The following is a 16,870-nucleotide window of genomic DNA, read 5'->3' as shown; positions in this document are numbered from 1 at the left end:
GCTGGATCAGCGGTGTTGGTTGTTAGGCTGCCTTCTAAGGCTTCCTGACAGCTGCATTGCTGTTTACCCACTGCTATGCAAACTGCTTTTTTAAAAGCAATCCCAATTTTTTTTTTGTCCTGGTGAGGTACTGAGCGTGCATTTTTTCACACCATACAGCGGTGCACACTCCTCACACAGTACCGTGTAACGGCTGTTATCACAGCCACAGTGAAGCTATCTGTGTGTCACTCTGTAAGAATAAGTCGAGGACATGTTCCGTTCTTACAGACCTACACCTTCTAGTTTTGTATAGCTTTCAAACAGTTAAATATATTTGCTGTTTGATCACATTCAAAACTATAGAGAGACAGCGTGTGTCAGTCCGTATACTTAAAAAACACGGAGCTTGACAATTTTACGTACACCAGACAGCCGTGTACGTGCATGCTCCTCTCTCAGTACCGTGTAACGGCTGTTATCACGGCCACAGTGAAGCTATCTGTGTGTCACTCTGTAAGGATAAGTCGAGGACATGTTCCGTTCTTACAGACCTGCACCTTCTAGTTTTGTCTAGTTTTCAAACAGTTAAATATATTTGCTGTTTGATCACATTCAAAACTATAGAGAGACAGCGTGTGTCAGTCCGTATACTTAAAAAACACGGAGCTTGACAATTTTACGTACACCGGACAGCCGTGTACGTGCACGCTCCTCTCTCAGTACCGTGTAACAGCTGTTATCACGGCCACAGTGAAGCTATCTGTGTGTCGCTCTGTAAAGATAAGTCGAGGACTTGTTCCGTTCTTACAGATCTACACTCTAGGGAGATTCCTATTCTGCCCAATTCTATAAACACCTTGTAGTTTGTCATACACTAGCCAATTTCTGCCTGTGACATAGCGCTCTGATATTCACTGGGCCTCACACAATCCAAAAGTGTCCAGTGTCCACAAGTGTGTGCAGAAATTCAAAATCTCCGTTATCCTCTAGTGACATTTTTCACACCTGCGACATCGAGCCTGTGACATAGCGCTGTGATATTCAGTGGGCCTCACACAATCCAAAAGTGTCCAGTGTCCACAAGTGTGTGCAGAAATTCAAAATCTCCGTTATCCTCTAGTGACATTTTTCACACCTGCGACATCGAGCCTGTGACATAGCGCTGTGATATTCAGTGGGCCTCACACAATTCAAAAGTGTCCAGTGTCCACAAGTGTGTGCAGAAATTCAAAATCTCCCCTGTCCTATAGACACCTTGTACCTTGTTTTACATTACTATATAGTTTGTTGGATTTTGTCTACATTTCTACCAAACATGAGGAAGGCTGGTGGAAGAGGCCATGGAATTGGGCGGGGGTTGGCAGCTGGTAATGATGGTGTTGGTGGTGGACCTGATGGTAGTGGCAAAAGCAAAATAGGACCGAATGCAGGAGGTGTTGAGCCTGCGTCATCGTCTGGCTCCACAAGGCCTCGAAGGCTTAGTTTTCTAGGAGTTGGCAAACCGCTTTTAAAGCCAGAGCTTCAGGAAAAAGTTTTGTCTTACATTGCTGACTCAGCCTCCAGCTCTATCGCCTCCTCTTTTGAAGTTGTAAAAAATAAAAGCACTGAGTCGTCATTGGAGGCTCATGTTCATGAACCACACCTTTCCTTGTGTCCTTCACCCCAACCAAGATTGAAGGATGACGCAGGCCATACTAATGATTACTTCATGGAGCTGTTTTCACATACCATGCCTGGATTATCAAGTGAAATGGTGAATTACCCAGGCCAAGATGAATCTGACATGGAGTGCACTGATGCACAGCCACTGATAGATGATTCTGCTGGTACATTCACTCAGAGCACTACATTGTCCTCGCAGTGTACTGAGCCAGATTCTGACCCTGATGAGACTCAGGTGCCCCTTCCCGCACACTATACCACCATACACGGTGACACAGAGGAAGGTACACATGACATTGAAGAGAATGTGATGGATGACCCAGTTGTTGACCCAGATTGGCATCCATTGGGGGAAGAGGGTGCTGCTTCCAATAGCTCAGATGAGGAGGAGGAGCATCCACAGCTGACATCGACATCGCAACAGCTGTTATCTGGCAGGCCCGGAGCACTCCAAAGACAGGTTCCAAAAATCAAAAGAGTTGCTGGACAGCTTGTCCAGAGGGTCAAAATATTACAGCGTGCTAGGCCGCAAAATGTCTGCCAAAGTAGGAAGAGTGCAGTGTGGCACTTTTTTGAACAAAATCCTCATGATCAGGCCAAGGTTATCTGTAAGAAGTGCGCAAAGACCTTTAGCCAAGGGAAAAATCTGAAAAATTTGAATACCAGTTGCATGCTTAGACATTTAACCAGCATGCACTTGCAAGCGTGGACACAACACCAAACCTCAAGTACCACATGTGCAACTGATCACAAAGAAGGTAGTCAGCAACGCTACATTGTTTCCCCCACTGTAAGCCCACTGGTTAGCACAGCAGCAAATGTTGAGGTGTCGTTGCAAGGCCACAGCAGTCAGGGAATCCCACTGTTATATCAACGAAAGACTGAATCTAGGCCATCAGAAAGAACACCATCTCCATCACCATCATCAACCCTCTCTCAGTCCGCCCTGTCCACAGCTACTTCCACCATATGCAGCTCTCAAGTCCAGCTCACCCTCCCAGACACTATGAGTAGGTCAAGAAAGTACTCATCCTCTCATCCGCGTTCACTGGGTTTGAACGCCCACATTGCCAAACTAATCTCGCTAGAGATGATGCCCTATCGGTTGGTGGAAAGCGCAGCGTTCCGCGAACTCATGGCCTATGCAGTACCACGCTATGACCTACCCAGTCGCCACTTCTTCTCTCGCAAAGCCATCCCAGCCCTCCACCATCATGTGAAAGACCACATTGTCCATGCACTCAAGCAGTCAGTGAGTGGAAAGGTGCACCTCACAACTGATGCATGGTCCAGTCGGCATGGCCAGGGCCGTTACGTTTCCATCACTGCGCACTGGGTTAATGTGGTGGATGCAGGGTCCACAGGGGACAGCGGTGGTGGGACAGTGCGGCCTAGCCCACGGTATAGGAAACAGTTGGCTGTAGGCGTTCGACCCTCCTCCTCCTCCAGAAGCGAAAGCTCGTCCACAGAGCGCAGTCGTACGAGCACTCCATCTGCAGCTGCCACTGTTGCACACGAGGTGTCCCCCTATCGAGCAGCTAGTGGAAAGCGTCAGCAGGCTGTGTTGCAGATGATGTGTTTGGGCGACAGACACACCGCCAAGGTGCTGGCCGAGTACTTGAAGCGACAAACTGAGTCATGGCTGGGCAGTGTACATCTTGAGGCAGGCAAAGTAGTTAGTGATAACGGCCGTAATTTTGTGGCAGCCATAGCCCTTTCAAAACTCAGCCACATACCTTGCTTGGCTCACACCTTGAACCTGGTGGTGCAGTGCTTCCTCAATAATTATCCGGAGTTGACAGCCCTGCTCCAGAAGGTGCGAAGACTGTGCGCGCACATCCGCCGGTCGCCTGTACACTCCATTCGTATGCAGAAGCTGCAGCGATTGCTCCACCTTCCCAACCACCGCCTCATTATCGACATTGCAACAAGGTGGAACTCCACCCTGCACATGGTTGAGCGGCTGTGCGAGCAGAGGCAGGCCATAATGCATTTGTGGGAGGATACACGGCCAGGCACTTTGAGAGCAGACATGGAGTTGACAGGTGTGCAGTGGTCGAAGCTGAAAGACCTCTGTAAAGTCCTTCAGTGTTTTGAGGAATGCACACGGCTGGTAAGCGCAGACGACTCCATCCTAAGCATGAGCATCCCACTTATGCGTCTGCTCATGCAAACTTTGATGCACCTTAAGGAGCAGGCGTCTGCAGCCAATGTTGACGAGCAGGAAGAGGAGGAGGGAATCCTTGATGACATTCAGCCATTGTCTGCTCAGGGACCTCTCCTGGACGAGGTGGAGGAAGAAGAGGAGGAGGAGGATGATGATGGGGATGATTACTTAGGGGAGGAGGATGCATCTCTTGGGGCAAGTGAAAATGTTGGCGTGGCAAGGTCTGGTACAGGGTTTGTGCGTGACTGGAGGGATGTGGATTTGCCAGAAAGTGCTCCTCCACCCAGCACTCGCAGTGCATCATTGACACCGGGAACATTGGCCCACATGTCAGATTATGCCTTGCAGATCCTAAAAAGGGACCCACGCATTGCCAAAATGATGAACGATGACGACTACTGGTTGGCCAGCATCCTGGATCCACGCTATAAAGGCAAATTACAAAACATCATGCCACACGAGAACCTTGACCTAATATTGGCTACTAAACAAGCAACTCTGGTTAACCGGTTGGTTGAGGCATTCCCAGCACACAGCAGCGGTAATGGTTCTCACACGAGCCGTACGGGCCGGGGGCAGCTTGGCAGAGGTGTTCGTGGTGCACACAGCAGAAGTGGCGTTGGAGACAGGGGTTTCATGACAATGTTGTGGACTGATTTTTCACGGACCGCTCACACAACTGTTAATACAGCATCGATAGAAAGTGACAGGAGACAGCAGTTGTCAACTATGGTTACAAACTACTTTTCCTCCCATATCGATGTTCTCCCGCACAGGTCATTCCCCTTTGACTATTGGGCCGCTAAACTGGACACCTGGCCTGAATTGGCACAATATGCCTTACAGGAGCTCGCTTGCCCAGCTGCAAGTGTGCTATCGGAAAGAGTCTTCAGTGCAGCTGGATCAATCCTGACAGAAAAAAGGACCCGTCTGTCAACCCAAAATGTGGATGATCTAACCTTCATTAAAATGAACCATGCATGGGTTTCCAAGGATTTTGTCCCACCTTCCCTTGATGACACATAGGTTGCCAGAAAAATGACTTGCTTTGGTCCTCCTCCTATTCCGCGAACTTGACCTATTTCGCCTTTTGCAGCAGCTGAATGACCCACATCTACATATGCCACTTTGTAAACCTCCCTAAGTGGGCGGCCCCCCCCATGGCTGGGGTCACCACCTAGCGCACAAAACCGTGCGAGTGCCGTTGCCCTGGACAGGTGGGTAGGCCGACTCTTGGGCGCGGGCACTGGCATAGGGTCCCTCATAGTGCAATCAAGTGTCTCTGACAGTGGTGGTGCACACCCGCCATCAGACACACTGCCGTACTATGAGGGGCCCAGTGCCAGTACCGACTCCCACGAGTGTGCCCCCCTTGCTTGGGCAGGGCCCCAGCATTTGCAATGTTTACCTCTCCCTGCTCCTCCGCTGTGTAGTCTGGGCTGTCAAATCCTTCACTGGGACTGCCACTACAAATTGATTGAACTGAAAGATGATGGTTAAGATGTAGCTATGCCCTGTCCTGCTGGCCAGGCTCTAGCTCCAGATGATCAGTGGCTTCCATTTCTTATGGACGTCGACTCACAATTACATGCAGTGGTGGTTTATCATCAGCTTTCACAGTTTTTCTACTCACAAACGTGTGACATTCCGGCGCACATTTCAAAATGTGCCCTCTCATGCCAATCAAATAGAATCGCCTACGGCCTGTGGCTTCTGTCTTTTGCACTCCAAAGATACGTGACAGATCACGATAGCCAGTGAGCACCATGTTTACATCGCTCCCTGTGATAAAAATTGGATTGAGATGAGTAACAGTGATGAAATCAACGGAAGTGCGATACAGCAAGACTTTATTCACAAAAAAATGTTTTCACTGTCTCAACACACAAATTAATTGAGGGTCAGCATCGCCTATGAGAATTGTGACGGAAGTTTTTCCCGTGAATAATAATTCCTAGATTTCTGCAATCAATAGCCTTTATGTCACTAATTGTATGTATCTCATTTCCTATTGCGGAGAGGCTGGACTGTATTACTGAGACAGAAATATATATGAAGATTTAAAAATAACACCAAAAGTATATAGTTGTGTACGCCTCAAATGCATTTCCTTTTTTCCACTTTTTAGATTGCTGTGTAATCCATACTGAGAACACAGAGATTTTACATGTTTAAACTATGCTACTGTATATATACCTACTATCCAGTGATAAAGTACCCTTTCTCAACTTTGTACAATCTGGTCAAATCCATACTGGGCCTGAGAACATCTGAGTCTGCCTCCTGATCTATAGACATATATTTTTAATGTGTAAACTAGGCTACATATATACGTGATATCCGGTGAAACTGTACCCTTTATCAACTTTCAACAATGTTGTTGAATCCATACTGGGTCTGAGAACGGCTGCCGTGCTGTTAAGCAAGCTGCAGCACCTGTGGTTTGGACACGTAATTTTTTCAGGAATGACGGTTAGGCCTGACTCCGGAATTGTGGTTGACCTGAACTTACTGGGAAATCATCGTTCGCGGGGAATAATCTGAATCCCAGATCCCCATCACTAACGGAGTTCAGCAGGTTATCTGCACCTGTAAGCGACAAAAGCTGGTCCTTTCAGTGTAGTGTGCATGCAGCCCCGGACATGTACTGGAATGCTAGACCTGTTATTGCTTGATCCCACGTGCCACAGCCTCGCGTATCCCTCTAGTAAGCTTGACGCGTACCGCGGGGCCATGCCGGAGTCTCGGTCGTTAACGGAATAAAGCTGAGAAATCGCTAGCACAACTACAAACGGACATACCACATCACACACAGAATCGACAAAGCTTGCAATCTGTCCATCTTTTCTGTAGCTTGTATGGTATTGGTTTCCCGGGTGCAGTCCAATTAAGCCACAGGCTCCACTCCTGGTGGTGCCCTTTCGGACATTCCTTTAAGGTTCAGCTTTGCAATCATACTGCCCCCAGAAACCAAAAACTTTGCCTTCAGGGACGCTGTTTGGAGGTTCGTGGGAATAACGCCGCCCGATCAGCAGTCGGCATATGGGTCGCCCTCCCAGGGCTGTGGGGTACTCGGTACCGGGCCGGTGTCAGTGGGATGTGTCACAGCAGCGGTGACCCGGACGGTGGCCCTGGGCGCCCATGTAAATGGCGTGGTATAATGGTATAGAGTTTATATAGATAGTTTGACGCCACCTGTGGTGTTCGGCAACATAGATGTTAGGCTGACGCTGCATGCAGATCCTCTGGGACTGATGGTGTTGTGCAGCAAAGATGGTGAAGCTCCCCACAGGTGGAGCTGGAGTCCCAGGGAAGTGTAGATGTAGTGATGGGGGAAAGGCACAGGTGGTGTAGGTGCTGGCACCCAGATGTAGCGGTGCTGGAATAACTGTAGGACACCAGAGCGTGCAGTTCCAAAGCTTTACTCACAGTCTGCAGGTTACACAGATGCCTGCCTCCGTGCTGTCTCCTCCGGGTCAGGACCTCTGCCAACCTCCGGGACCAGAATGGAAAGCTCCCTTCCAACACTCCGCCAACATGTACCTTCCTGAACATCTCCTTTCTAGCGCTTGTGGGGGAAGCACTCACAGGACCGTGGTTCACTGAAACGCCTGCTGTGTAACAGATGTTCCTCAGACTTTACTTGTATGGCAGACAGCTGTAGCCTATTCCTTCTGCTTCGCACACGTCGATGCTGGGGCCTCCGAGCCTTAGTTGGGTACAGAGCATTTATAGCTGCTACTTACCCCGGTTTCTGCTGCAGGAACGTCAGTGTCCCTACAAACTCGGAGACCGGAATCGGGACCATGCGCTCCAGCTAGGAGTGAGCCTTAACTCTGCTCATCCTCCAGCTCCCCTTCTCACGTCCACACACTTCCCCTTCCCTGCACAGAGTGCCCTAACTTACCTCCTCCCGACCACAGAGAGCAGCTCCTCAGCAGTCAGGTTCAGAGGTCTCCCTGCTGGCCTGGAGTGGGAAATGTGTTGTGTGTTGGTTTCACTGCTAGAGAGATCCTTCGTTGCTCCCAAGCTTGACAACACACTCTCTAGGAGGAAGGCAATGCCACAGTGGCGACCGTACTCTTGGGGACGCCACAAGTGCACTGAGGCCCAGACACTGCTAGATGATGCTGCTGGTACATTGACCCAGACCACTACATTCCCCTCGCACTCTACACAGCCAGAATCTGACCCAGAGGAAACTCAGGTTCCCCTTCCCGCATACTATACCACCTTACACGGTGACAAAGAGGAAGGTGCAGATGAAAGTGCAGGTTCCTTGAGCAGGTGGGGGGGCATACTCATGGGCGATGGCACTGGCACAGGGCACCGCATAGTGCGCAAAAGTGTCTCTGCCGTGGGAGGGCCTAAACAGCCAAGTGCAGTGAGATGGAAGATGAGGACGACAAGGAGTTCAGAGTAGTGCAGGGATTCCCTAGCAAGGAGACTTATGTAATTGTTTTCAGTGTTGGGACAGCAATTTTTGGGGAGCACTATACTCTGGTGAATGATATATGGGGCCCACCATACACTGGAGCATTCCAAAGGTGGACATCAGACACTGGAGCAGCATTTACAGGGCCCATTATACGCTAGAGCAGTAGAAATGGGGCCCATTATATATGGAGCATTACTTGGGCCCATAAGACAGTGGAGCTTCATCCATTGGGACCAACATATACTATAGCATTATGTGGAGCTCATCATATACGGTTTGAAACATTATATTGGAATAATGATTCCGTATGGAGAAATATATGGGCCTCATTACTCTGTATAGCGCACTAAGCGCTGGCCATAATACTGTATGGAGTTATATACTGTCCGTTTTTGGAGGTATTGGAGAATTTAAAATGGATATCAGTCATGAGATGTAAGAAGTGAAGTATTTTTCATTGTACTATACTGCTATTTCTCTGCCGTATTGGAGCATCATGCGTTGTGGTATGTGTTAAAGGGGCACTCTTTGGCCCTGGGCCCACGAAAACCTGGAGTCAGCCCTCCCCCCCACAACTGTAGCCAAATAACCCCCATTTTTCAGTGCGTAACTAGTATTATGAAGTTAATTAAGGTTGACAAGCTTCAGTAACACGAATTTATGTTTTTGGCATTCAAATGGGCACTGTTGGTGTGTTTCCTGTCCTCCTCTCACTGCCGACTTTAATTCTCCATTGACTTACATTGGGTTTCGTGTTTCGGGACGACCCCGACTTTTCCCTATAGTCGGCCGATTTTGCTCGACCCGACTTTTGGAAAAGTCGGGTTTCATGAAGCGAAACTCGACCCTAAAAAACCAAAAGTCGCTCAACACTAGTCACAGGGGTCACTCAGTGGTCCAGGCTCGTGCGGTGGCGGCTCTGTGCTGGGGCAGGTTGGTTGTGCTGTGGCAGCTGTGCTGGGGTAGGTGCAGCTGTGCTGGGGCAGCTGTGCTGAGGTAGGTGCAGCTGGAGCAGCTGTGCTGGGGCTGGGGCAGCTGTGCTGGGGCAGGGGCAGCTGTGCTGGTGTAGGGGCAGCTGTGCTGGGGCAGGGGCAGCTGTGCTGGGGTAGGTGCAGCTGGGCTGGGGAAGCTGTGCTGGGGCTGGGGCAGCTGTGCTGGGGCTGCTGTGCTGGGGCAGGGGCAGCTGTGCTGGGGCTGGGGCAGCTGTGCTTGGGCAGGTGGGCTCTGCGATGGTGGCAGCGGGCGGCGCTCTGCGGTGCGGGGGTGGCAGCGGGCTGTGCTCCGGTGCAGGGGCGGTGGTTCCGCCGGCATTTCTTCGCAGCCCGGAGGCCCCCCGCACATCCCTTGCTGGCCGCTGCCATGTTGCGGTGGCCTCCGGGAGCATGGACGCCGGGAAGATGGCGGCCGGTCCGGGGACGGCGCATGCGCGGCTTCAGATCTCGTCCCGAGATCTCGGGGGCCGAAATTCAAATCTCGGCAACGAGATCTCGTCCCCCGAGATCTCGGGATGAGATCTAAAGCCGCGCATGCGCCGTCCCCGGACCAGCGGCCATCTTCCCGGCGTCCATGCTCCCGGAGGCCACCGCAACATGGCGACGGCCAGCAAGGGATGTGCGGGGGGCCTCCGGGCTGCGAAGAAATGCCGGCGGAGCCGCTGCCCCTGCACCGGAGCACATCCCGCTACCACCACCGCACCGCAGAGCGCCGCCCGCTGCCACCAGCGCACCAGCCAGAAGGTTAGTACCGTGTATTGCGACCATAAGACGCACCCCCCACTTTCCCCCAAAATTTTTTGGGAAAAAAGTGCGTCTTATGGTCGGAAAAATACGGTAAATCTCCGAGCATGCCAAAATACTAGGAGGACACCCGAGCAACGAGTATACTCGCTCATCACTAAACAGACCCCAATATTGGATGGTGAGTAGTGTTGAGCATTCCGATACCGCAAGTATCGGGTATCGGCCGATACTTGCTGTATCGGAATTCCGATACCGACTTCCGATATTTTTTCAATATCGGAATTCGGCATCGGAATCGGAAGTTCAGTTGATTGACGGCCTGACGTCATCATGATGCGCGGTGTGTGCGCATCATGATGCGCCGTCATTTCGGGCCTTCCGGGGGTCTCTGCCGGCCTGCCGGGGGGCTGTGCCGGCCTGCCGGGGGGCTGTGCCGGCCTGCCGGGGGGCTGTGTGAACTGCCCGGGGTCTGTACCGGCCTGCCGGGGGGCTGTGCCGGCCTGCCGGTGGTCTGTGCACCCTGTGGGGGTCTGTACCGGCCTGCCGGGGGGCTGTGCCGGCCTGCCGGGGGGCTGTGCTGATGTCCGGGGGTCTGTGCAAGCATCGTCCGATGGGACTACAAGTCCCATCGGGCGATGCCTGCTACCATGACAGTGATTGACACATTAGCCAATGATGGGACAGTAGTAGTCCCATCATCCGGCTAATGTGTTAAATGTTAAAAAAAAAAAAAAAATACTACATACATACTACATGCATGCTACATACATACTACATGCTACATACATACTACATGCTACATACATACTACATACATGCTACATGCATGCTACATACATACTACATGCTACATACATACTACATACATACTACATACATACTGCATGCTACATACATACTACATACATACTACATACATACATACATACTACATACATACTACATATATACTACATGCATGCTACATACATACTACATGCTACATACATACTACATATATACTACATACATACTACATACATGCTACATACATACTGCATGCTACATACATACTACATACATACTACATACATACTACATGCATGCTACATACATACTACATGCATGCTACATACATACTACATGCATGCTACATACATACTACATGCTACATACATACCACATACATACTACATACATACTACATACTACATATATACTACATGCATGCTACATACATACTACATGCTACATACATACCACATACATACTACATACATACTACATACATACTACATGCTACATACATACTACATATATACTACATGCATGCTACATACATACTACATATATACTACATGCATGCTACATACATACTACATGCTACATGCATGCTACATACATACTACATACATACTACATGCTACATACATACCACATATATACTACATACATACAATACATTCATACAATACATACATAGACATACAGTACATATAACATAGAGTAACATACTTACCAATACTTGTCACATTGTTCCCCGAAGCCATTGTCTTTTCCGGGATAAATATTAACATAACAAACCACAAAAATACTCACCCACGATCCGAAGCAGTCCACGAGTGTGTCCCACGACGATCTTGGGTAGAGAACGGCAGCATCAGATGATGCTGCCGTTCTCTACGGGCTGCAGGAATCCAATGACGGAAGGTAGGTATCCTTCCGCACTGTATTCCTCCGCCACTTAAAAAAAAAAAAGTCCCTAGTCTCACTTTATGCCATTGCTGCGTGGGAAATTCCCACACAGCAATGGCATAAAGTGAGACTAGGGACTTTTTTTTTTTAAGTGGCGGAGGAATACAGTGCGGAAGGATACCTACCTTCCGTCATTGGATTCCTGCAGCCCGTAGAGAACGGCAGCAACAGCTGATGCTGCAGTTCTCTACCCAAGATCGTCGTGGGACACACTCGTGGACTGCTTCGGATCGTGGGTGAGTATTTTTGTGGTTTGTTATGTTAATATTTATCCCGGAAAAGACAATGGCTTCGGGGAACAATGTGACAAGTATTGGTAAGTATGTTACTCTATGTTATATGTACTGTATGTCTATGTATGTATTGTATGAATGTATTGTATGTATGTAGTATATATGTGGTATGTATGTAGCATGTAGTATGTATGTAGTATGTATGTAGCATGCATGTAGCATGTAGTATGTATGTAGCATGCATGTAGTATATATGTAGTATGTATGTAGCATGCATGTAGTATATATGTAGTATGTATGTAGCATGTAGTATGTATGTAGTATGTATGTAGTATGTATGTAGCATGTAGTATGTAGCATGCATGTAGTATATATGTAGTATGTAGCATGTAGTATGTATGTAGCATGCATGTAGTATATATGTGTTATGTATGTAGCATGTAGCATGCATGTAGCATGTAGTATGTATGTAGCATGCATGTAGTATATATGTAGTATATATGTGGTATGTATGTAGCATGCAGTATGTATGTAGCATGCATGTAGTATATATGTAGTATGTATGTTGCATGTAGTATTTATGTAGTATGAATGTAGTATGTATGTAGTATGTAGTATGAATGTAGCATGTATGTAGTATGCATGTTGTATGTATGTAGCATGTAATTTTATTTTTTTTTTTTTTTTTTTTTTTTACATTTAACACATTAGCCGGATGATGGGACTACTACTGTCCCATCATTGGCTAATGTGTCAATCACTGTCATGGTAGCAGGCATCGCCCGATGGGACTTGTAGTCCCATCGGACGATGCCTGCACAGACCCCCGGAGCCTGCACAGACCACCGGCAGGCCGGCACAGCCCCCCGGCAGGCCGGCACAGCCCCCCGGAGCCTGCACAGCCCCCCGGCAGGCCGGCACAGCCCCCCGGCAGGCCGGCACAGCCCCCCGGAGCCTGCACAGACCACCGGCAGGCCGGCACAGACCACCGGAGCCTGCACAGACCCCCTGGCAGGCCGGCACAGCCCCCCGAAAGGCCCGTACAGACCCCAGAGAGGCTGTACAAGGGCAGGAAAGGGTTTTTCTTATTCCGATACCGGAAGTCCCATAGACTTGAATGGGACTTCCGGTATCGGAATCGGCGATACCGATACTTTTTTTAAAGATCGGCCGATACCATCCGATACGATACTTTGAAGTATCGGACGGTATCGCTCAACTCTAATGGTGAGAATAAAATACTGTACATTAAACTTGTTGGGCGTTTTGGAAGAGATCTGTCACTTCAGGTAAGTGGACGAGGAGAAACCAGACCGACTAGTGTCCTGAACAGCTCAGTCCCCGGTGGCTTTGAAAGTATGTTTTTCTCTGAGACGCTGCAGAGTTTTCAGGGACCTTAACACAATTTTTTCTTTGATAGCTGATTGCTCTCTATGAAAGAGAATTTACACCAAACAATCATCTTACTGGTTGTTGATTTCCAAACGATCGTAAACATATTTTCTTGGGGTAAGGTCGAATTCAGATTTCCATTTGTCACTTTCCGTGCATGATGCACGGACTGGCCGCGGTTCTCTTGAGCCCAAAACTCAGCAGCTTTATAGGTACATACTGGGACCACGATACACAGTTGTTAGAATTCGGCATTAAGGTGCATTTACACCGGATGATTATCGTGAACAAACTTCTAGGAGCTCTCGTTTCCTTAAAATCAGCTACTGTGGACAGCTCATCCGCGGCCGGAAAATGCAAACATAATACATCCTATGTGTGACTTTGTATCGACACTGAAAAGTCTTCCAAAGCAGAATGTCAAATATTTCATGGTGGGTTGTGAAAATTTGTTCCATCATTATTGGAAATTTCACAAGAGGAGGCAGCAAGATTGCCGGCGTATTGGCCACGGATTTTTCCTATTTATAAAAATCCTTCTTTGGTTTCATGGTCTTCGTGATGTTGGTCATACACATTCGTCATACAAATAATTACGAGGAATTGATTAATCTTTCATTCTGTCCGAGGATGAGACTCTAACAAAAGTTTTCCAGTACAGAGTGACACAGCGTCAGGCAGCGTGACATCTATTTCCTTTAGGATTCATCGAAATTGGGCAAGTGGTAGAAAATAGAAACCTCTGTACAGTATCATGACGGCCTTGATTCATTATTTCCTTTTCATCAGTTTTCTGCAGCAATTTGCTCCATTTTTTAATACCTTTAGTATTTGCACCTTATTCCCTACACATTTTGCGACACTTTTTAAGTTGTCTTTCTTTTTTGTCTTTTTTTTTTAGAGATTTATTTATTTTTAAATCTCTTTTTTGCCTTAACTTTTCTTATCCAGATTTTTTAAACAGGTTAATGAACTGCAACTTTTACCAAAGGTCAAAAAATGTTTTGGCACATTTCACTCGAGACCCCCCCACCCTCGCCGACACCATGCAGTACGGTTTTGGGATGAGTATTCAATTTGGCAAATTTTTTCTGAAATTTTTTGGTGCTATAAAGTAAAAAAACACAGCTTAAAGGGAATCTGTCACCAGAAGTTGGCGACCTATGTAAATGGCCTGTGTCCGGTCCGATGGGCGGTGTTTCTTCTTTTTTTCACCCCATCCGTGGCCCCCGTCCGTGATCTTTTCCAGAATTTTAGTAGTTCTACTCCATAGTTCGTGTCTTCACAAAGCAATCTTGCTTCGCGCACGCACAGTATGCTTTGCGCAACTGCGGGGCAAAGCTGAAAATCATTACTGTGCATGCGCCGGTACACCATGTCCCGGAAGTATTTAGCTGTATTCCAGGTCATAGTGTACCAGCGCATGCGCAGTAAAGATTTTCGGCTTTGCCCGCAGTTGGGCAAAGCATACTGCGCGTGCGCGAAGCAAGATTGCTTTGCGCACATGCGAACTATGGAGTAGAACTACTAGAATTCCGGAAAAAATCGTGCACGGGGGCCACGGATGGGGTGAAAAAAAGAAGAAACACCGCCCATCGGACCGGACACAGGCCATTTACATAGGTCGCCAACTTCTGGTGACAGATTCCCTTTAAACGGAATCTGTCAGCAAGTTTTTGCTGTGTAATCTGACAGCAACTTGAGGGGTGGGGCTGATACACTGATTCTCTGGTGATTGGGCTACATACTGCGCACATTTCCCCCTTGAAGACACAAGTATTGTTGTAATGTATAATGTGGACTATTGATGCGTGATCAGTGATAATGTTGTGCATTACCCGATGGTAGGAAGAGTTACACCACGTTCACGCTATCAGGATTTGGTCAGGATTTTACATCAGTACTCGTAAGCCAAAACCAGGAGTGGGTGATAATTCCAGATGTGGTGATGTGTTTCTATTATACTTTTCCTCTGATTCCTGGTTTTGGCTTACAAATACTGATGACAAATACTGATAGTGTGAGCGTGGCCTTAGAGTTAAGTTTGGGACTATCCCAGAGTGGGAGGGGTGAGGTGAAGGGACAGAGAGTTTCCTGTCAGGATGACAGATAGGGCAAAGTGTGTGTGAAAATCAGACCTAAGGTAGGTCAGTCAGCAGAGTGATGTGGGCGTTTCTAACGTGAGAGGAAACTGTGACAGAGGATATTGAGATCCTAGTGGAGAGAAAGAGAGTGGTGACCGAAAGGCAGAGCGATCGATCAGAGACTGTGTATGAAAATACGCTGTATGGTGAAGTAAGTATTCATACCCTTGTGTACCTGCTACCTACTGTATACACTCTTTACCAAGTTTTGGTTTAGAAAAAAAATTTATTTATGACTGGTGATCACCGTCATTGAATTCCTCAACATCTGGTCCTGGCCAACCAAAGTCATCGGTTACATGCGGCCTGCACAGGTGTAGCGCCCCCATTGCACAAGTCCACACACGCAGCCAGGATCCCCACCTTCATGTAACGTGCCGGCACGCAAGAGATGAGTACCTCGCCTACAGGGGAAAGAGAAAGCCACGCTTTGTGGCGATAAGCGTGCGGCTCTTTCCTCCTCTTCAATCGACATACTTCCCAACAGGTCTTACACAGACCTTGCTCTCCTGGGACTTTTTCTTCTTATAGTATTTGCTGCATCTCTTATTTTGGGATACTATAGATTTGTCTTTCTGTACCAACATAGTAATATTGCCTCCCCTGTGATAATCTGGATGATACCTATTTGATCATTAAGTGGCATAGTATTATATAATAGCTCATAACTGCTGGTGAAAACACCAAATAATGGGCAGCTCTTAGGAATGCAAAGACCTAAGTATCATAGTAATGTGAAATTTGCTCCTTTAGAAGCTCCTTTCAGCTGCTGCTCAGCAAGAGTACAGGTTTTTCCCTGTCTGAGCCTCTCTGATCCCCATCAATGTACCCAGACAGGAGAATTCCCATACGCTGATTGTTTGAATACAATGTGCAGACCTTGTTGAGCCAAACTTCTTTTTGTATAAATAAGGCGTAAGGACTATTTAAAGGGAACCCGTCACCAGCTTTGACCGACCACCAAGGCTACCACCTTTCAGGCCAGATATCCGGCATTCTATAATACGGTATATCTGCCCCAACCCAACCTGAAAGATAAGAAAAAGAGCTTTTATTATACTCCCCTGCAGGACGATCCGGTCCGATGGGTGTCGCAGGTCTTCGTTGAGCGCCTTCCTGCCGTCCACCTCCTTGCTTCGTGTGGATGATACGTCCTTACGTCATCCACACAGGCTCGCTGACATTGTGCTCCTGCACAGGCGTAGTTCCCTGCCCTGAAGAGAGCAGAGCAAAGTACTGCAGTGCACACTCGTCGAGGCTCTTTCACCTTTCCCAGCGCCTGCGTACTGAAGTGCTTTGCTCTCCTCTCATCAAAGCAGAGAAGTACTCCTGTGCACGAGCGCGATGCCAGGGAGCTTGTGTGGATGATGTTGTCCACA

This window comes from Dendrobates tinctorius, unplaced genomic scaffold (genome assembly GCF_039654945.1).
Source record: "Dendrobates tinctorius isolate UK_male_01 unplaced genomic scaffold, ASM3965494v1 ptg000059l, whole genome shotgun sequence".
Classification (NCBI taxonomy): domain Eukaryota; kingdom Metazoa; phylum Chordata; class Amphibia; order Anura; family Dendrobatidae; genus Dendrobates; species Dendrobates tinctorius.
Note: the sequence above shows the minus strand (reverse complement) of the source record.